The following is a 23,071-nucleotide window of genomic DNA, read 5'->3' as shown; positions in this document are numbered from 1 at the left end:
AAATCAGGGTTGTGCTCTCTGTCTCAGCCTGACTTGCACTGTATCAGTAGGGAACTGAGAAGGAACTATCATGACGCTCTGTGGAGCTTTGGCAGACGAGAATGCTGCTGTTTGTATTTGAAAGATTATTTCACCTCCTGCCTGTGTAGGCAAGCTATCTTAAAAGTCGACTGTCTGAGTGAATAACTGGATCCAGGCTCTGTTGCAAGGTCTTTTCACAGACAGGAAGACAAAGACCTAATGCCCCCATTTGAATGTACAGTTCACAGTGCAAAAACTACAGCCTGTCAATCAAGTAAGAAAAATTTGCCAGTGAAGATTGCTACAGAAATCAGTACAAAGATACTGCCAGAAAAGTAGCTCACTCCAGAAAGTAAGAATAAAGGAAAAATTAAAGAGAAAATAAAAACTTATACTAGGACAAGCATTTGTTGCCAGCTGCTGTTACTTGTAAAACTTGATCCAGAGATCAAAGCCATTTAGTGGTGACTGCCTATAGGTAGTGTCAGGATCTCTTCTTCAGTGAATGACTGTAAAGCACAGCATCTAAAAAAGCATTAAGGGAAAAATTAGTTTGACTCTGATATATATGAACTTTATCACCTCTTCTCAATTGTCCAAGTAAAACCAAAGAGCATGATCTGATTTTGTTTCCACCAAAGACAATATATTTGGAAGAGGTAAAAGAGAAGAACAGAGTGCAAAACTATTGCCTCCTTTGATTTTACTTATATGAAATATTTATAACTTGCATTCACTTTCTGTGTTTTCCACTCATGTTGAAAGCATAAAACTTAATACTTACGTGGAATGCATACATGTTAATATTTGTCATCTTGTGAATGGACCAGACCAGCAATTTAAATCTGACCTTCTGTCTGTTGTCTGGCTACTTAATAGGAGCTGTTGTGGCACAACTCTGCATATGGAAAAATGTTTCAAGTACTCTATTTTTTGCATGTATTATGTATGTTTGGTTATTATAGTACAGGCATAAGCACAGTCCAGATCATGGCCGTACAGTTATGGCCAACTGGAAGCTTCTTTTTCATAAAGGGAAAGGTTTGGGTGCTGTAGTTCCCCCGATCAGTGCATGCTTCATGACAGAAGGGACACAGCGCTCAGGCAATATGTTGACTGCCCAGCTCAGGTATCCTATCCTGTTCATTAGCTATTCTCTGGGTACATCTGGACAATATGGATATTAGTCCTGCAAAGAGCACGTACATGTTTAACACTTAGCAGACTTTCAAGGTCAGGGCCAATTAATTTAAACCCATGGCAGCAGCTAGCAAGAAACTGTGCTGGGGCATTGACTTCCAGCATTGATAACATCAGTGGACCAGAACCAGAATCAGCAAGGAAGGCTAATTTTAAAGAAATGGTCCATAAACATGACCTTGAAGAGGTTTGCTACACAGTGGGACGTACCAATTTTTTTTTTTTTTTTCTCAAGGAAGAGCAAGATAACAGGAGGTGAACACAATTAATGACAAAAATAACCTGCAGTGCAGATTCTCTTTCACGTTTCTCCTGACACAACCGCACCAGCCAAAAAAACCTTTTCTCCTGCTACCACTACTCTTCCCCAGCTCCCAAGTACAGCTCTGGCCACTGTGTTCTTCTGCCTTCCCCAATTTACCTCTTTTGCCTTCCCTTTTGCATGGGGAGGATGCATAGCAAGTACGGTCAGCCCTGTTGTCCCTTATTCCTAATTCCTTCAGAAGTGGCACCCTTGAAGCAAATCATATAGCAGGTTTTTCTTCCTCTGAGTGATAATGGGGAGCCCTCTGGGTTTGGAATATGCAGCCTGAGGGGCCTCCTGAGTCCTGGTTGTTTGCTAGGTCCCCAGAGAGCAGACCAAGAGGGAACAACAGGCAGCAGAAAGTTCCAGCCCTCATACTCTCTTCTTGCAAGGTATTTGGTCACCACTTCAGTTTTGGGGATTAGAGGATTTTGTCAGGATAGCCATCCCTTCATGGATCTGATGCAAAGGTTTGCAAGCCACACGTAGGGATTCTATGGTAGTGCGTGAATCTTCCTTGCTTGCTTTCTGTAGCAGCCAGCATTCTCAATATAGATCAATAAATTTCAATTAGCTACAGAGGCTTAAAATAACCAGGCTTAAAATCTGTAGAGCAGCTTTTAGCACTTTGCTTTGTTATTTTTTATCTTAAAAAAACTTAGTGAAAGTGAGGTAGGGAATATTAGTATCATGCAGTCAGTTCAAAAAATTCTTCATTTGGGTTCTTTCAGTCTTTTTTAACTGGTATGCTTTCAATTTAACCAGACTCAACTGAGTTCCTGTAGAAAAACCGCATGCAACAAGCAAGCTATTCTTTGCAAGCTGTTGGGCTTGATGGGTGCTTTTCTGTTCTCTGTTGGGATTTAACTTGAGGTCAGACTACATATGGACTAAGCTGATGCTTTATACACAATACTGTTGGACTTCTTGCTATATCAAATATTGCTGATAGGAAAGGTTTAGCAGGAAAATTGTGTATCTGTTTCTGCAAAAAGGTATTTCTGGAGAAAGAGAAAATAAGAAATAACCAAATTCCAATATTTAATGAGACTGTGGGTGACCTAAATTCAAATCTCTTATTTCCTGGATATTGGGAGCTTGCATTTATATTTCCCTATATCCTGGTCATACCCCCAACTTTATGGACATTCTTATAAAAGACTCTCTCATTCCTTTTTTGGAAATATCTGTATTAATTATGAACTATTTCTTAAAGCACCAACTTTGTAGCTGGGCCTCCTGCTTTTCATCAGATTTCCCTAACCACATGGATCTGTCCATCTAGAAACTTTTGAAGGACATAGGTTTCAGAACAATGGAGAAAAAGAATGTGGGGAGGGGAAGGTGTTTTTTCTTTTCTATAGGATGGGAAACGTTTCCTTCTTAGGATTTATCTTCAGTGGGATCTTTCTTCATTGTTGGATATCCCACTTGAATTAGAAAGGCAGAAGCTTAAATAACCTATACTACTTAATATTTCTGTTCCTCATTTGGGCCCCTCACTACAAGAAAGACTTTGAGGTGTTGGAGCGTGTCCAGAGAAGGGCAATGAAGCTGGTGAAGGGCCTGGAGCACAAGTCTTATGAGGAGCAGCTGAGGGAACTGGGACTGTTTAGCCTGGAGAAGAGGAGGCTGAGGGGAGACCTCATCATGCTCTACAACTACCTGAAAGGAGGTTGTAGCGAGGTGGGTGTTGGTCTCTTCTCCCAAGTAACTAGCGATAGGACGAGAGGAAATGGCCTCAAGTTGTGCCAAGGGAGGTTTAGACTGGACATTAGGAGAAATTTCTTTACTGAAAGAGTGGTTGGGCCTTGGAACAGGCTGCCCAGGGAAGTGGTTGAGTCACCATCCCTGGAAGTATTTAAAAGATGTGTAGATGAGGCCCTTAGGGACATGGTGTAGTGGGCATGGTGGTGTTGAGTTGACGGTTGGACTCGATGATCTTAGAGGTCTTTTCCAACTTTAACATTTCTATGATTCTATGATTCTACTTTTTCCTCTTGAATGTATTTCAAAGTTCATATAAGATTACCATACGTCTAAGTAAATTTTGGTATGTAGAACATCAGATCCTGTCCCTTCCAAGTTCTCATTATGACCCTGTAAATTCAAAGGGAACCTTTGTGCTTAGTGTTTTTTGGAATACATAAAAAGTAGGGAACAATTTGTCAACATGGAAGGAATGCATTATGCTGGTAAAACTTCCCATATTAGCTGGCATAACTGACATCAGCAAATCACACATTCATTCTGATCTCAGGTGGGTGGGGGAATAAGGGTGACATGATGTCCTTTCCTATCCCCACCTGAAATCCATACATCACATATTTTCAATGGCTGTATCTATTAATATTTATTGTTGTTGGAGTTTCCGAAACATTGGCTTCAGTTTTTAATAACCCACAGTTAACTGAATGACCAATCTGTTTTCTAATGTTCTCTTATCTTTGTTAAAAAACATGCACACTGATGTGTTATTTCTAGTATACACTAATATGTTGTTTCTAAGATGCTTTGATATACCATGCTGGGTGAAGCACCAGTTGTTTAGAAAACAATCTCTGCTTCCCATTGCAAAAAACCACTCACATAAAGAACTGCCTGCAATGCGTGGATAGATGGGCAGTGACCAAGCCAGACTATACATCAAGTTTATGTCTCAGGAACCTTACTATTAATAATTTTTACTGTCAACTTTTAATATCAAAGAAGAAAGTACAGCACAGTGTTTTAACACACTCCAGAACACTTTATTAAATAGCATAGCAGTATGCTGTTGTAAATTGAGGTCAGGAGGAAGGGTAGCAGTACTTTACAGGCTTAGGAACTCGATACTCCGGTATACCACTGGGATAAGAGTCTCTCTAGCAAGACTGTTTGCAGCTGACAGTGCTATCAACAACTCCAGCTCATTAAGACAACAATAACAATAACAGGGTGGAAAAAAAAAAAAAAGAAGTAAGTATCAGAGATATGGGTAAAAACAATGATTTTGTTTATCTCAAGCAAAAAAGGCAACCAAAAGGGTCCCCTGGGACACCTGAGGGAAGAAACTCTAATGCTAATTGACATGATTTAAAAAGATGACTCTGTTATTGCCAACAGTCTAATTTAGTCATTAGCTCCCCAATGTTGAGGCAATCAAACTGGTTGTTATAATTTTAGTAGATGGATAACAAGGTATGCCTCAGTGTACAGATGTATATGCTAGAAGGTAGGCTAAAAGAATGTGAAAAGAGCTTTCTAATAAATACATTTTGTATATTTTTTTTATGAAACATCACTCCTTAATGTTATTTGTCTGCTGAATGAGCTTCATTATGTTTTGTGCAAATATGTAGTAGCAATTTGTCATGAAGCCACAGAAAAACAGCAAAACTAAATAAAACTATCTACATCTCCTTAATTTCACCATTTCTCAAATTACAAGGTTTACATTTTTACATAAAAATAAATATTAGTTAGAAGGAAAATGTTTTATGTTTTTTTTTCCTCTCTATACTATATGCTTGCTTTGCAGTAAATGTCCCTGTATTGAAGAACTCTAGTGTTCACCTGGAAGTTGTCAAGGATGTAAGAATTAAAAAGCAGTTTTACTTACATCCATGGCAGATGTAACTGGCTATCTGAGCTCAAAGGTTTGCTGCAATACTGTCCTCACATCTGTTGCCTGAGTACACTTCCCACTTTGAAAGTGTCCTATCAGTATCATGCATTTTTACTAAATGATGCGACAATGTCCTCTAATGGGTTACACCTGCTCTAACCAGCCTCTTTCCTAAATCGTACGTGGTTCAAATGAAGAGTGAAGGGGTAAAAAAAAAAGACTATATATATATAAAAGTCTCTTTCCAGACATCCTTGCTGCCCAGAAAAGCTCTCATATAAAGTCGTCGTCCTCTCTTGACTTTTGTCTTTAAACTTGCTATAAACTTTTACCATTTTCAGTAAGCTTGCTGCAATATAAAATGCCTGTTGTCATAAGAATAGGCATCAAGAGAGGACACTGATGCTTTGAAATTAAGATTCTGTCTCAGTAACAGGATTGGGTCAGTCAAGGAACAAATGTCTGAGTGAGAAGGGGAGTAGCCAAAAGCTCCAAAGATAAGGTGTTGTTATGCCATGTGGAGATCAGAGATTCAGTCTCTACTTTGAGTCAAGCAAGGTATGAACAAGGATATATACGAATGTCCCTTTTTCCAAATTCTTTAAATGTACAATTTTGAAAGGTCTATTTCAAAAGTTCTAAGTGTTCTTTTTAAATTAAAGAGAAAAAAAAGTGCAAGCCTCAAAAAGGTTGAAGTTTGAAATGAAATGTTTAACACTAATAACAGGTTATTTTTGCTTACACTTTGTTTTGGGCAGAGGACATAATAATACTAAAGTTGAGCTTTTGAACAAAAACCCTCTTGTTTGTTTAGCTGATATCTGCCAAGAGTTCTAGCAAATTCAATAGAATTAATGCGCTTCCATGACATTACTACACTTTATCCCTGAATGGTATAAATGGGCCTTAGAAAATGACACTGCCAGGAATGGATTAAGAGAATTAACTTGCATAAGGAGTCAAATCTCTGACCTCTACTTTGATTCACCTCTCATGAGTGCTGCAATCCATTGGGAGAAAGATGGAAGTGATAGCCTTTACAGAGCAGAGCAGATGAGTGCTCTTGTATGCAGAAGGGCTTTTGAGGAGTTGGATTGCATGTGGGTCAGTCCAGTCGCAATTTACTGCTGTCTACTGCTATGGCAATTTGCATAGGGGAGATTTTTATACAGCTTGTTAAAACAAGTGTAAGGGAATCATTGTCAGACAGGAGACTACACAATGGGAATATTAACAAGCCAGCAATCTGTCATTTGCTGTCTGATTTGTTTTTCCTAAAAATATCTTAAAGTATAAACTAGTCATAACCTACAGCGTACAGAATGGGCAAGTGCCATATGATCCCTCCTTCCGCACACATACCTCCAGCTCTGTTTGAGAAAAGAGTACCTCCAGCTCTGTTTGAGAAAAGAGTAGTCTCACAGCAAAAAGGAGTCAGTACGGCAGAAGCCATGCCCAAATGGTAGTTCTGCACTTCACTAAAAAATTTGCCAGTGCGCTTTGCTGGCACCTCCAAAGGGAGAAGGAGAAGGAGTAAGGACAGGAGGAGAGTTCTGCAATTGCAAGCACAGTCATAAGTCAGGGTTGAATTTCTGCGAGGTTCACAGTTCTGGAAGTGTAAAAACATGCACGATGTGGATGAAATCACAGTCATTTTAGCATGAGTTAAAAACAACCATAATTCACACCTGGATGTCAGCAAAGCATTTTTACCCCTTGATGTTAATATATTTTCTGTAGATGGCGTATGTGTAACAGAGGGCTGCAAACAATTAAGCATATGCTTTCTGACATTTGAACCATGCAACACTGTGCCTGATAAGGGAAACATGTCTGTACCTCAGGTAGAAGGAGATTTGTAAAGATTTCTCTGTTGGCTCTTGTGTAGGGTTGTAATGAATTACAATTTTGTTCAGTATAGAGAAGGGATTGAGCTAGGACTTGGATCTAAAAATTCTGATATTTGTAGTTGTATATCACAACCACAGCTGAATTTTGACTCCAGGAAACAGTTTCTCAATTTATTGAGAACAGACATCTGTGCTGCTGAAAGGAAACATGCATTCCCTGGGCAAGGGAAGCCCTTGGTAGTGCTGCAAATTACCTGCCAAGTGGACCCTTGATGGCTCTAGAGCACACCTACCCTACTACAGTTTTGATTATACAACTCCTATGTAAGAAAATGCTGTTGCTTTGGTGAGCTTGTTACTCTATTTCTCTACTCAGAGCAGAGCGATCCTCAGGTGTTAGTGGTGTCACTGCTCACTTGCCCCATGACTGGTGTTCCCAGTCCTAACCTCCGACTTATGCAACGCATGCCTTGTACTATGTAAGTACTGCCCACACTTCTAAACCTATCAGCATGTACTATGAATGGCCACAATACAGAAACAAAATACTTCCCATCACCAAAGAAATTTCTAAACTTCTCATTCAAAGCTAAGCTATGTTCACACATAAACTATGTCTGCTAGTAGCTTTCTTTCACTTATTTTATATTGAGTCCCATAGATCAAAAAGCTTGGGCTTGCTGAGAAAGGAAGGATATGAGACCACATTAACTTGTAACCGCGAACTGTTCGCTACAGCTTTCATAGAATCATTAAGGTTGGAAAAGACCTCTAAGATCATCGAGTCCAACCGTCAACGCAACACCACCATGCTCACTAAACCATGTCCCTAAGTGCCACATCTACACGTTTTTTAAATACTTCCAGGGATGGTGACTCAACCACTTCCCTGGGCAGCCTGTTCCAAGGCCCAACCACTCTTTCAGTTAATGAAATTTTTCCTAATGTCCAATCTAAAACTCCCTTGGCGCAACTTGAGACCATTTCCTCTCATCCTATGGCAAGTTACTTGGGAGAAGAGACCAACACCCACCTCAATACAACCTCCTTCCAGGTAGTTGTAGAGCACGATGAGGTCTCCCCTCAGCCTCCTCTTCTCCAGACTAAACAGTCCCAGTTCCCTCAGCTGCTCCTCATAAGACTTGTGCTCCAAACCCTTCACCACCGCCGTTGCCCTTCTCTGGACATGCTCCAGCACCTCAATGTCCTTCTTGTAGTGAGGGGCCCAAAACTGAACACAGGATTCGAGGTGCAGCCTCATCAGTGCCGAGTACAGGGGCACGATCACCTCCCTACTCCTGTTGGCCCCACAATTCCTAATACAGGCCAGGATGCCGTTGGCCTTCTTGGCCACCTGGGCACACTGCCGGCTCATGTTCAGCCGGCTGTCAATCAGCACCCTCAGGTCCTTTTCTATTGGGCAGCTTCCCAGTCACTCTTCCCCAAGCCTGTAGAGTTGCATGGGGTTGTTGTAGCCGAAGTATTTCAGCTTTCTGGGATGGGCTGCACCCTTCCTGTATCCCATAGAGTATCACACATCTCACCAAGCTCCTAGATAACCAACACCGTTCTGCACTGCTTAGCAGCTTTGTCTTTTCCTAATTGCACTTTGGGGTTTAAATATGATGTGCAAACATGGAGAATGGGTCACTCATTCACTTTTCAGAAGTGCCCTAATCCAATATTGCCACCTTAATGAAATGCCAGGTACATCAGTCCCATTATTGTCATAGAGAGTTAGGTGATTGTATGAAAATATGACCTTCTATAAAAACCTGTCTAAATTATCTTCCTAGAGCTTGTATGGTATTACTGATGATGAAAAGGTGAAGGAGTGTTTTCGAGGCTTATTTTTTTCATAAAAGTGCTTAATCGGGTAAGAATTAGAGCTCATGCTTATGTTATTCTTTATTCAGTAAAGCCTGTAGGAAGACACTCATATCCTAGATCATAATTTTGAAGGAGAAAATTTCCTCAAAATAGGACGTTAGAAAACAGTTTTTCTAGGACTGCTATTAAACAATAGAAATACACCTTGCCTGTTTTTGGTAAAGGGGACATATATTAGCCACTACCAAGATGACATCAGTGTTTAGTATAATTTAGTCCTCAAAGTCTCCAGTAATTTACATTTTAGCATTTAGCATTTGTATATTTGTATAATGCCTTCAAAGTATGTGAGGGGCTATTTAGGCATGCAGTAATGATTCTGTCTTGGAAAGTTAAAAATCTGTCTGGATGCCAACAAGTAAGGGACAGAACAAAAAACTGCACTCAAGGATATATGTATGTATATTTTTACATTTTAAAGTTAAAAAAATTTTAATATGCTTCAAAGATCTGTAGTATACCTCTAAAACGGTATTTTTTAGAGTACCGAAGATAATGCAATTTAAGTCTTACTGTTAAAAGACAGGGCTCCTTCTGAAAGAAGTCTATTTATGACAATGACCTTCCCCTTAAATTAGTTTTTTCTCAGCTACTAATATTTCAACTGTCACCCTTTGTACAGTGTCTAGAATAGTCAGGGCTCCTTCTCTGTGTGTCTTTAAGCACCACAAGAATTAACATAATTAATCATGATAATTATAGCAGGTGTATGCTTCTTAAGCACGGTGCAACAATTGCACAACATATGACAAGGGGACTGCCAGTGGTAAAGCAGTAAGCAAACAAATGGGGCAACAGCCTTGTTTTAATGTACTACATTACGAGATGAGAAAGATAAGCCTGAGTGCAAGCAGATAAACAATCCAATACTCCAGTGGGATGTTGTGCATCGGAGACAGAATACAGTGCAGATCCTTTGAGATAAGAGTTGTCTGATCATATTTCTTGACTCTCAGCAGAAAACAGAGAGCAGTACATTTAAGCATGCAGACTGATATGCTGAATTTAGGAACCGGGTTGAATGTCAGCAAGAAAAGGGTAAGGTAGAAATATGAAAGTAGGGAGAACATGAGACTCTCATGTTCTCCAACCCACATGTATTAAGGTAGAAGAAAGTCCGACCCTATGGCTATATTCATCTGAGAAATGTATTTATTAAGATAAAATGCAGTCTTCCATATATGTGAAAATCCGCAAATAGTCACAGACCGACTGCACAATTTTAGTGTATCGTAGAATAAACCATATCTTTAATCATTAAAATTTTCAAACATTTTATTTAAACAATGAATTGCAATACCATTTATGAGATATATTTGGAAAAAAACCCCACCAGTTATACCTTGGTAGGCCTTTGAATTTTTATCTGAAATTTGTGCTAATCCAATACTACTACAGAATATTTTTATGGTTTGATGAAGTGCAGGGCAAAATGACAAAAGAAAGTAATGACATTTCTTCACATTTTCCTTGTCATTTCCTCCATAAGATGAAATTTGTGACCATTAGCTGTTAAAGTGACCTGCATATCTTTTTAGAACATCATCATATCCATAGGACCAGATACTTATTGCCAGTAAGACACTGCAGATTATTCTCACATAAAAGGTTAATCATGTGCATAAGTGTTTGCAGGAAGAAGCTATTAAAATGTGCACTGTACATGCCCCAGTAGCAAGGCAAACCTTGAAGAAAAATGAGACAGAAAAATTCCATTCTTTAGACCTTACTGCTTATCTGGCAATTTTTAGCGTTCAGCTCACACAACCACAGTCTGGAGGAACACCAAACAAAGGGAGAGAAATCAGTATTACAATTATTTGGAATATTTAATATCAAAGCTTATAAAATGACTAAGAAACACTCAGGACCAACGTCTCACTGCTAATACACGAGTTGGCTCTTCCAGGTTGAATGCCCTTTACTCTCAGTGATATCAGAAACAGGATACTGAATTACCTGCCTTTTGCCATACGTTTGGAGAACAGTTGCTGCGCATCAGCTAGTACACTGTTAACATTCTTGCATGCTAAAACCTTCAGATGCTGTTTTCAACCCACTGCCCAACCAAAGTGGTCACACAGTCCATTCTCACCTGCAACTAGCAGTTCCCTCACCTTAATTTCCCTCCTAAAATGTTTTTAGAATCCCCAAATCCACCAAGCAAAATACCTTTCATTTTCTATTTTGGAATTAAATAGAGAAATTCAAAACCACATGTAGAAGCATAAGACTCAAAAGCTAGGCACAGATTGCCTTTAATTCTAGTAGGTATGACAGGATTTTATGTAATTATAAATATTTTAATTGCTGCTTCGCTTATAATCAGATCATAAGTGGAGGCTGGATCCTACGTCCAACATTTCTACCCTTGGAGTTCTCATCTGAGGAGCACCATGATAGCAGAACACAATAGCATATGTCAGGCTCAAATGTATGATTTCTTAATTGCTATGAAAGACCTGCCTCTCTTGGTACATTGTACACAAAGCATTCTTGCCTTCAAGTATTTTCCAAATATCTCTGTGTCCTAGTTTCATTGATTTGTTTGGTCTGGTTTGGCTTTGAAACCAGTCTTATGAAATATTTTTTCCAAATTAAGCTACAACTTTCGCTCTCCACATCCATACTTGATGGAGGAAGTTGAGCATGTTAGTTGATTTATATAATGAAATATCTAGTAAGACTGTGCAAATCTTTCAAAACACTTCTTGTGAGTCCGCATTTGCTAGACAAGGTTTGCTTTCCCTTTGGGTGAACTGCCTGAGCCACCACAAACATAGGAGCATAACTCGACTGTGGACTCCAGGCAGAAACTAGTCTGGGTAAGGCTGCAGAGTCTTAAAATAAAAAGCCTAAGCCCAGTGCAGCCAGTGGGGATTTTCGTAAGGCATTTACAGCCCTCATCATGCTAATATATTGCAGGACACTGAACAGCATTAGAGGCAGCACACTTGTCATTACTCAGAGAGCAGAAGTCCCCAGTACAAGAGGAGATGCCATATACTTCCTGATAGCGGGAATGGACTCAGTATCAAACTTTTTTTACACAGCTGTGCCCACACAACTGAAGAGCTACATGCACTTCAGATTCAAATACCAAGACACGAGTCTGTCCGATAACCTGCCACCATGGAAACCACCTTTTTCCCTTTTATTAAACATGCAGAAAAAGGAAAGAAAAAAATCTCAAGTGGCTCAAAATGCACGATATTCAATAAGTCTTGCAATTCTAATGACCTCAAGAGTTTCTAGAAAAAAAAATCCTTTCTGCTCCACAGTTTTTAGATAGTAATGCTGATAGTCATTACTGAGAAAGGTTAGCTGAGAAGGACTGCAACTTTCACTACTCCAATTCTGTCTTGTTTCCCTGAAGACAAAATAAATCACACACATGCAGAAGGGAGAGGAACAGATAGCCAGAGCAGAAAATACAGCATCAGTGACGAGGGCTGAATTGCGCATCATTGCTTTTGAAAAAAAGACAGGTATTACACACAATCTAGTCAGCTAGTCTGACACTCAGCAGACTTGTGGCAGTGTCAAGCTGTTTGAGATATTATCATCAGCTGCCTTTCTAGTGATAGGTTTATTGCAATCGAACAAAACCAGAATGTTTTGAGCAGACAAGGCTAGCAGACTTGCAATGAAATGGATTAGAAGTCGTAATCTGCTAAACACATCTGTTTTGACATTCCCTGTTAACAAAGTGTGACCACTCATCCTGTAACTGTGGTAGCTGTAAAAGAGGTATTTCAGCCATTAGCAACAACCAAAACCTAATATGTTGAGTGTTTCTATCCTCCAAGTCTATGAAATAGAGCCCTGCTCTGGGGTAGAGTCCATCACATCAATAAGGTGGATGCAGTTGTACAAATACAGCTCTGGTTATCTCTCTCTGCCTTCCTGTTTTACTTGCACTTAATTTTAGGTCTGTTTTCCACTGCAGTGTTTTTCATGTTGACGGAAAACATGCTAGGGGTTGCTGGTGTGGCTTTGCAACTGGAAAGGTTTTAAGAGAAGAAATATGCGGTGAAGATGAAAAGGATACACGAAAGCCAGTGATGTTAGGAACGTAAGTGTCACACTTCAAATAAAGCTTGATATCTGACTGAGGCCAGGGAAAGTAATGATATCCTCTATATGCCTTTTTGGTTTTGGTCTGGTTAAGTCATTTCTGAGGGCCAGGATGAGGAAGAGTGGTGTTAGGTTGGGAGGAGGAAAGAGACGAGAACAAGCTCCAGGAGGTGGCACGGTCTGTGGGTAATTCTCATTCTATTACTGCCAGACTATGGATCCTGATGACTGAGACACTCCCTTCTCCTTTTTATTTTGTTCACTAGTTAGGTCCCATATTTTATATCAATTTAAAGTAAATAACTTCTGATCCATAGTACATATGTTCCATAGTTATTAGGTGATAGATGTAGAAAATTTAGCTTTGAAATGTTCTGGTTTCATATTGTAATTGCTGACAGACTTTATAAATCACTTTATGTAAGTAGATGAGTCAGATATTTTTGTTACCTTGGACAACTAAAATAATAATATTACAAAAATATGGTGTCCATCAGTACTCTGCTGTGAATTTGTCTACAGCTTCATTGGAATAAAGTTAGATTAGACACTATTTCCTCTGTAGTGTCTCTGAAAGACTCTGTGAAAGAATCCAACCAGATCCAAGATATAACTACTGAACAAAAAATAATCTCAAGTTTAGCATTAATTAGGTTAATGTAAAATTAACAGAAACCCAGTGTAATGGTATTAAGTTCAAGACGGAGAAGTATGCCCACAGGAGAGTGTTTGGTAAAGCTGAGAGAAATGGGAGAAGACACCTAGAAGGATATTCTGATTGTACTCCAAGGCACCTAGCCATCAAGTCCTGCAGGAGGTCTTGTTGCCTTGACAGGTGAAAAGGCCAGGAAAAAACATTGCCGTTATAATTCCCTGGCTGAAAACAGCAAGGAATTCTCCTCAAGGAAGGTGAGAGAGACCCCATGTCAACTGGAGACAGAGGTAGACTGACGAAAAAGTCTTTAGTTACTTTATACGATATACCTCACTGGACCCTGGAGTGGTTACTTGCAACCGAATCCAAACAGAGGACTTGCTAAAATGTAGAGAAAGGATAAAGTACTATTTCCAGAGGAGAAAAAAGCTAATAGAAACCTGGAAGAGTTATAAAGAAACTATCAGATGGAGAATTGTAATTGTAGTGTAGAAGAAGCAGGTTAATTGCTATTCCTCTCCACTAATAGGCAATGAGAGAGACTGAAAATGAGCATCAATATGTTTAATTTATTTTTTTAAATTATTACGGCATTTTGAATTCTTGTTTCTATTACTTGTAAACGTTTTATGAAGTGGGTCTTGGGTATATATTATATTCCTAGTCATTATGTTAGTACATTTAATATTAAAAAAAGAAAAGAAAAGAAAAGAAAAAAAAAAGTCAATTATTTCTGGACAGGATGTTTCATGACCTGTTTAAGAACCTCTTAAGACTCAGAGTCTGCTGAGATTAAATGTGGCTTTCACCTCTTCCCTAAACAGACCCTAGGCCTGTTCTGTTTCAAACCCCAGTTGATCAAATTCCTCTCTAGGCAAGCCTGAGACTTGCTTAGGAATATACTTGATCTTTCTGCTCTCCTTGATATTATGTCTCCAACTGCAAGCTGTATTAAATTCCCTTTTTAAAATCAATAATGATAAAGGAAGCATGCAAAACTCTATCATCCACGTTTCACTCCGTTGAAGCACACTGTCCTCCTATTTTCCTGTGCATCACTGCCTTAAATTCTCAACAACTTGAAGTGCCTTGTCATTAAGGTATCTGACTCCTTCCTTTTTCTGAAGTCGTGTAAGATCTGTGAACAAACAGGTGAGATCCATAAGCAGAGATTTCTTCATGGCGAGGTCCAAGAAATCTTTCTGCTAACAATGATAAATAGGGGTTCCTAACTGTTTAAAAAAAAAAAAGAGTTGATGGGATTTTGAGAGAGAAAATTATCTCTATTAAAAAAAAAAAAAGTTTGAGAATCCCCAGGGTTGAAAATTAAAGAGGCAGAAGTCAGGTCATAGAGAAAAACATTTAGCATTAAAGTAAATAGTAATTCTAAATTTTCTGGTTACTGAGAAATGAATGAAATAATTGAATCCCTGGCTCACTACAAGTTTTATTACCCCCACTAAACAGACAAAAGCAGATTTGGGGTGGGGGAAGTAAAAATCAATAGTAGTTTATTCCTATTTCTAGATGAGCCACTGGAAAAACTGTCAATTCTGCGTCCACTAGTGAATGGAATGTATAATTAATTTGCTCTTTTTGCTTGGAAGAGATCATCTTTTTCTGTGACAGTTTTGATCAGAACAAACCATCAGACCTCTAAAACACCTCCTGCTGTGAATGATTAACACTCAGAATTACAATAAAGCAAAAAAAAAATTATTCAGCATATGTTTTTCATAGCTTTAGCTTAGCATATTAGCTTCAGCTTACATCTTCTGTCATATTAAGGGCTATATTTTTACACTTATAAGTGTGCCCCAATTTTGACAGAATCATAACAACCATAATGCATAATTTAGTTTTCATTGTCAATTTTAAACACTTTGCAAAGCTGTCAAAGACTTATACTGGGTGCTTGTTCAGTGTTATAAATAGATGGAAAACAAACCTCAACATTTTTAATATTTCTGTTATTTCTTTGAAACAATTGTATTGTGCATGACTGATGTAGAGCAGTATCTTTCCACACATTTCAGTATAAATGCATAATTAGTTGTCTAAATGCATAGCTACTCACAGCTAACATTATGGCTCTTTGCTGCTTTTTTTTTTTTTTTTTTGAAGGATAGTACTTTGGTGTTGACTTCATATCATGAATACCACAACATGGTCCCAGACAGAAGTAATGTAAAAAAAGTCTAACATAAGAATATTGTCTCTGTGCAACCACATTTTTATTGAAAAAATCTTTCAAATCATATATTTTTGGTAGTATTGTGTAGTTCATGTATTATGTGTCAGTAATTTATAAACACTCATGTATTTGTGAATATAAAATTATTCTCAGCTGGGAGTTAAAATCATCAGAACTATGTTACTCTGCTTCACTTTAACATCTAGACCAGTATTACCTCTTGAAAATTCAGTTAATTGTTTAGGGGCATTAGAAATTACACATATTTTTCCACTGAGATAAACCAAGGCAAATGAATGTGTATTAACGGAAACTGACTCCCAATAGAATCTATCCATATTGTTTCATTACTTGAATAAAGTATTAAGCATTACAAATTGTGATAGATTTTAAAAGCTACCTTAAAATAGAAGCATTATATTGCAAATGGTGACATCCGTCCTTCAGTCTTTATCTAACTTGTGTAATCTCTAATGCCCAAAAACATTTAATTGAATTCACCTCAGCTACCCACACATACAAAGTCTGTATTGGCTGAAGTGCTTGCTGGATCAAACCATTGTTTGGATTGAATTACATATCCAAATATTTGTCATTTTGTTGCCAATTTGTTTTCCCCAGTACCTACCACGATATACCCCTGAAATACCAACTTTATTTACAGGCCTCTTGCCCTTTTGTCTATTTCACATAAAATAAAGTATTATTTACATAGGTTTAAAATATTTACACTCCTTGAAATTGAATTTTACTATATGATGTGACTTTCTAGAGCGGTGAATAAAATTGTAATGCTCAAAGTTACATGAGGGTTCCCATAGCATCAGGTTTGGTCTTTGTTCTTGTAGAGGAATAACAATAATTCTGTTTTCTAACTTGTGTTTGAGTCACTGCTGTGGCTATCAATAGGGAGCTTGTCTAATTATTCTCTGAACTGACATGAGGCTTGGGTTTCCATTATACAGCTGATAGAAACTCACCATCCTAACATTGTAAAATAGAGGCACTATTTCTAGTAATTAGTTCTAATCAGAGGTTTGTTCCCTAAACCACATATACCTGCTTCTTACAATACAGCATTCCAGTTGCTGAAAGACAGAATTCTGTTTGCTTTTTACTTGCTTATTTAGTCTCGTCATCTTGATTTTTGTGAATATTTGTGAATTAATGGATTCCTTGTTTACAGGCTCTCCTACAGAGCTTGAGTGTAAATCTCCTTATGTGATTCAGATCTTCTGTAAATTATCACCCATTATGATAAGCATAAAGAATTGACCAATGTTCATTTACACTGTAGTCATCTTACATTCTATTAGACATACATTAAAAATCTCACTTGGGCTCTCTTTGAGAAAGTCAAGGCTGTAAGGTCACAGATTTCATGTCGAACAAACCCCACATTAGTCACAAAAGAGACAGCCTGTAGCTGTGCAAGATCTTGTGGGGGGTTTTTTTGACCATCAACCAACCACTAACGTACAATATTTGCATCTTGAAACTTCATTCTAGCAATGGTATCTTAAGGTTAATCTGTACTGAAACTGAGTTTTCTTCAGCTAATTGATATTCAGTGAATGGCCTGACTTGCACTGCTGAAGAATCCTAATCGAGTAGTTTTTTCATTCCAAGTCTTGATGTTGCAAAAAAGAACCAATCAGCTTCGAAAAGGAATTTTAGATTATTTTCTCTCTCTTCTCAGGACCCAGAATAGAAAGATAGGTTATTCCCAATCCCATCAAGGACCGTGACAATTACTGGCTAGATACGTGCTTGCAGTGACAGAGTTATTGGGGTAATGTTACAGCATGACTGAGTAATGTACCTGTCAAACCTACTACTGAAGTTTGTGAATTAATGCTCAAATCAATTCAGCAAACTATACTACATTAACTTGTAACTTAATGTTAGAGATGGAATTGGTCCAGGAATTGTTTTTTGCATATTAGAACTTCCTGACAATGTTTTGTTCGTTTTATTTTAACTGGAATATCCAATTAATTGAAACAGAAGCTCATTATTGGTTTGTGCCAGTATAAGAAGGCGTTTGCTGGCAAAGCCTTCTCAGCTCCCTAATGGAGTTCCTGGTCAAAAGCAGCAGTGAGAAAGAAACTGGATTTAATGTGTAGAGCCGTGGTCTCCGGCATGAGAAGAGAATGCCATCATGAACAGGTTATTCATTATTCTGGATTAGTCTTTTTCAAGTTTTCCTGCTGCAGCTGTTCCAATTCGTGTGCCTAATTATGTATAAATTGATGAATCAGTGTCAGCAATGTCCCAAGTAAATCCCCTGCCTACTGAATTTATCCTTAATAATTTTATCCAAGGTAGAAGTTCTTCAATAAATAAGATCGAAATAAATATAAATAAGATCGAAATCCAGTAACCTCATCAAATGGAGCATCTGTGAATGGGGAAACAAAAATGGACATGAGCCAGCCAGAGCCAACAGGAAACGTTGGGTATAATTCAGAACATGTTGAAGGCTGGACATCACATGTCCTCCAGTCATCAAAGCAGTGACGGCAGTAGGACTGAAACAGAAAAGTTAACTCGTGTGGAGATAAGACTGTATGACACCTGAGATAGCAAAGAATTAAACTCAGCGCGATTCAACAGTGTTAGTCGTAATTTAGTTAGTACTAAATTAGTCCATTTAGTAAGGATTGCTAGGCACTACCTTGCTAGTCTTCAGCAATCACTCCTCAACTGAGGATTGCTGGCACATACTATGCCCTCAACTTTATTTCTCTTCCTTCCTTTCTCAACATTTTGGGGCATTTTTGCTGCTACTCACTGATCAAGATTTTTACTCTGCTCTCATGCAACCAAATGAAAGAGAACTTGAATTTCTGGGAACTACAGCTCGAGTGGGTTTATCAGAGTGACTGCAGAATCCTGGCTGAGCTGCTTCCCTGAATAATGACTATAGACTAGATGTCATAATAACAGCTGTCAACAAGCAGCGTGCAAAAGAGTTTTTTGAAGTCACAATTACTCGACAACCTCTGTTCCCCTCGCGTACCAGAAGCACGTTTGATGTGCCGCCTGTTGCCCTCTCACCTAGCATTACCACTGCTTTGGGCACTGTACGTGCCTGCTGCTGCTTGCAAGATGAGTCACACAGCTCGGCAAAGCCTATACTTCAGCTGTGGAAAATGAATAAAAGTGACACCAGCGTCCTGGTTACATAAGATGTACTTAAACTAGTGCCTTTTCAGTTCAGCAGGAAACTGTTTTCCTTTGCATTTGGGATTGGTGTTGGCAGGAGGTTGGAAGTGACCGCTCCGTGATAGCTTTTGTCTGTAATTGGCCTTTGCTATCCTGACATCGTTGATCTCAGTGAAAATAATTAGTCTTTCACCCACTCAGGATATTGACTGGGTAGTTGGAGCTTACAGAGATCAGCTAGAATTGTTCTGAGTCACCAAAAAATTGGCACGGGGAGAGGCGGGATGAGAAAGGGTAGAGGTCCTCTGCAGTCATGAATGTAAGACCATGCAGGGAAAGAAAATAGTGCGTTCCTTTGCTTTCATTACAGAGTAGCTGATCAAAGTGTTTTCTAAATAACAATCTAAAACATTCGATTGATTAAGATCTACCATATGGAGGAAAATATTATTTGCTCTGTTTAGAAGGCAAATATCTAATACTGAAAGGAGAAACATCATTTTCCTGCCTTAAAATTAATAAGATGCTTACCTAAAAATAGGTTCCCTGTAAAATGATTTTTAAAGAAAAATATACAAAACCTGTTACACCTCCAGTAATGTATTTTCTTGCTGTTGCTTCTCTCTGCATTTAAATTTCATCATTTCAAGCCTTTTAAATGATATATAAATCAAGAAATCCAGTATTCTGAGAATGCCTAATGTGCATGAGGATACACATTTTGACAGTGCAGTAAGCAATATTGATTCAGCAATTCTTCATAAAAAGCAAGAGCAGGAGGAAAAGTCTCTCAGGTGTTGGTTCTTGTGCTCCCCATGTTTCAGTCTTAGGTGGGAGAAAGCCATATGTGGGTGTGGGAATTACTGGTTGGGTCCCCTGTTACAGCTCCTCACGAGCTGTAAGCAGCCAGAGGTGACTAAGAAGAAGAGAAAAGGTGGGGGTTTTTTAACCTTTAGCTATTGCTGTATCCCAAGGATGAGGCTACCTACCCCTTCAAGTGTGCTCACGGCGAATGGCAGATCTTTTGCACTGTCTGAAAGTCTTAGGAGGATTTTGGAAATCAGAGCTTGAGTGGATCAGGGCACACTGTACTGACCACCTTATGTTAAAATTCTGTTTAATTCTTCATAAGTCCAGCGGGACTTCCATATAGATGTAAATGCATGGAAAAATTCAGGAGGTCAAGTCAGGGAAGCGTTAGCCACCTTCCTCACCTCTAGAGGTTGAATGCATCCAGAAGTCCTCCTTGTGACTGTGGGAATTTGGACATAAATTTAGTTAAACCAAGTCTCTGTCTGAATAAAGAGGATTTTCCATACACAGAATTTCAGGACAAGCATAATAAAAAAAAAAAAAAAAAGAAAGAAATTATTCAGCTTAAGCATACATGGCAGAAAAGGAATTGATTTAGTTCTCTTTGTTGTAGATGACACACCATTAAGTTTGACTTAGAAGCTGGGGCTGGTCCTAAACTGTGGATTTTCATTTTGAATTGTTTTCAATTTTCTGTTCCAGATGATTATTTTTTATTTAAAATTTCTTTTATTTTTATTAACTGAAAAGTTGGAGGTTTTTTTCAAATGGGATCTTGCTTTCAACATGAAATATCTTTTTTTTCCCCACTTGATTAAAAATTAATAAAATATTTGGTCCAAATTGATTTTTCATTTTTTCCCATGATTTGCCAAGCAAAGCACAAAAATATTGTTTGCCAAGCTTCAGTCACGAAATATTTAGTGCATCATACAGAAATAGTACAACGTGATTTTTACTTTTTTGTAAATTTGGTTCTGAATGCATTAATCTTTATTTTGCCAGGCAAGTAGCTCCAACAGCTTAAGTGCATGTAAAATACTATTACAAGGAATAGATATTTTTGTCTCTTGTTTCCCTCATTCAAATTTCATGATCTTGCTAGCTGTACTAATGCTAACAAATTAGCAGGCACTGATAGGTTTGGATTAGGGAGCGGGGGGAGAAAGGAGGAAAGGTTTGATTCTCAGACCTTAGACACTTACACATTTAATTTTTTTTTAATTTTAAACAATTAAAAATTATTTTTAGTAGAATGATAAAATGCTTAAACCTTCTGGATTAACTCTTTCAACTAGGCAAGTATGGAACACGTATGGGGTAGTTGCATAGTGGATTAATGTATTTTCTATATGAAAGTCTTACAGTCTTCATAAAGTAATAGATAATTGTAAGATAGCAGATAACAACAGATAATTGTAAAAAAATCAACTAAAGTCATAATGATAAAAGAAAATACAGTGGTATACAGAATACAGTTATTTCAATTTATAGCATCTTTTCTGTTCTACTTTTCTAAGTTCTGATTAATAGAGCTTCTAAAAAATGTTAGATATTTTAAGACTGTCCTTCAACTAAGAAAAGATGTTTTGTTGAGAACTCAGAATTTGGCCAGGTTATCCAGGGTTCAGATGAAGTTCATGAAAGTGAAACTTAACCTCAGCTATTTTTTTTAAGTTTTAGCAACACCATTTCTCTACCTGTTTGTCTAAGCTTCCTTGGAGATCTTGTTAAAGTTTCACAACTTGCTCCTTCATCCCTGCTGAAGTTTATTGTTTCTCTGTGCATTTAACAAATAAGGTTTTGAAAGTTTGGGGTTTGGGATTTCTCTAGGGTATGAATTTGCATTTCATGCACATGACATTAAAGAATTTGCATTTCTTTCCAAAATCTTCTCCACAGACTTCCAGCAACTTGTTGCTATTGCAGCTTCACATCTCCCTTTACTTTAAATAACAAAAATTTGAGTTTTATAGCTGCATACTATTAAGGTAAAGAAAAAACACATGCTGGAAGATAAAAGTTAGAAATGAGATATGCCCTATAGCCATGTCAAAACTATTAAATCTCCATCATAAAACTAATCTTTTGCTATTTTTTCTCTGAAGCAATAGACTGTGATTTCATTTGCTTTATAAGCTAAGAAAGGTCAGGCCAGCCTCCTCAGTCTTTGGACGAATGAAATCCTAAGAACTCATCTGTGCTTAGGATGATGCTGATTAAGTTAGTGCAGAGACAAACAAGATCTAGCTAGAACAGTTTGAATTTACTTTTCACAGCTGTTTATTGCTGCTTCTCCAGGTAATCATTACAGCCCCCGCAGCTGAGGCTCAATAACAGCTTGTGGGAGTCCTCCCACTCTGTTTCAGTGCAAACCAGCTGTATTAATTTAAGTCACTGTGGAAGATGGCTCAGGCTAACCCAAATGGTGACTTATTAGTGCAATATAGGGATGATAAGGAACAACTGTTAATACTGAGACCTATCGTTACCTTCAGAGTACTTTATGGTTCTCTAAGCTGCACTGCTTCGGAAAGGTAATGGCAGGACCCAGTCCTAGAGCATTGCAAGTTGCTTTGGGAGATATGATTCTTATTTTTGAGAGCTTCAGCCCTTTAAAACACCACACTGAAGACTTTCTGCGTAATTAACAGTGTTAAGTGCCAAAGAGGTTCAAACAGTTTCATGTTCTTTTTGTTGTAAAAATGGGTCCTCTCCTTCTCTCGACTTCAAAAAAATTAAGTGAAAAAGAAAACATTTTTCAAATGAAATTAAAATTTCTTAATTCCTGTTACATTGAATCGATTATTTTTTTCTCCATGCAAATACAAAGCAATACTGTTTAATGAAAAGAATGAACAGAGCTAATTTATTTAAAAATAACTTAAGTTTCTCTTACATATCTTTTTGTCCGTGACTAATACTAATGCTAATTTTCTGATCAAATTTGGACTAAAATACAGTTTGGGGTTGCTTTTTTTTTGGGGGGAAGGGGGAAATATCAACTTTATATAAATGGGAAATATTATTTAATATTTCTGTTCCACACTACTGCATACTGTTGATAAATGCTGTTAGACATAGCCCTCATGATCAAAGATAAAAATGTTGCTAAATAAAAGAGACTCAGGAAATCAGCTTGAATATTCAACCCCTGTTCATCCACACCATTTATTTTTTAGGTCAGACTTTTGATATGTTTTGGACCTCTCTAACTAGCCCTCTCTGATAGCCCTAAGCGTTGTGGATACAAACCTCATGAGCAAGAACTTGTTTCTTTTTCCTTTCTTTT

At 38.0% G+C, this 23,071-nt stretch overlaps 1 protein-coding gene across 1 annotated transcript in view; it reads left to right on the top strand.

Annotated features, from left to right (window-relative positions):
- Positions 1-23,071, top strand: part of GPC6 (glypican 6) — a 786,226-nt gene that overhangs the window by 352,766 nt on the left and 410,389 nt on the right. The gene's annotated exons all lie outside the window — the stretch shown is intronic.

Source organism: Calonectris borealis, chromosome 1, assembly GCF_964195595.1.
Source record: "Calonectris borealis chromosome 1, bCalBor7.hap1.2, whole genome shotgun sequence".
NCBI lineage: Eukaryota > Metazoa > Chordata > Aves > Procellariiformes > Procellariidae > Calonectris > Calonectris borealis.
This window is presented reverse-complemented; position numbering and strand designations above follow the sequence as displayed.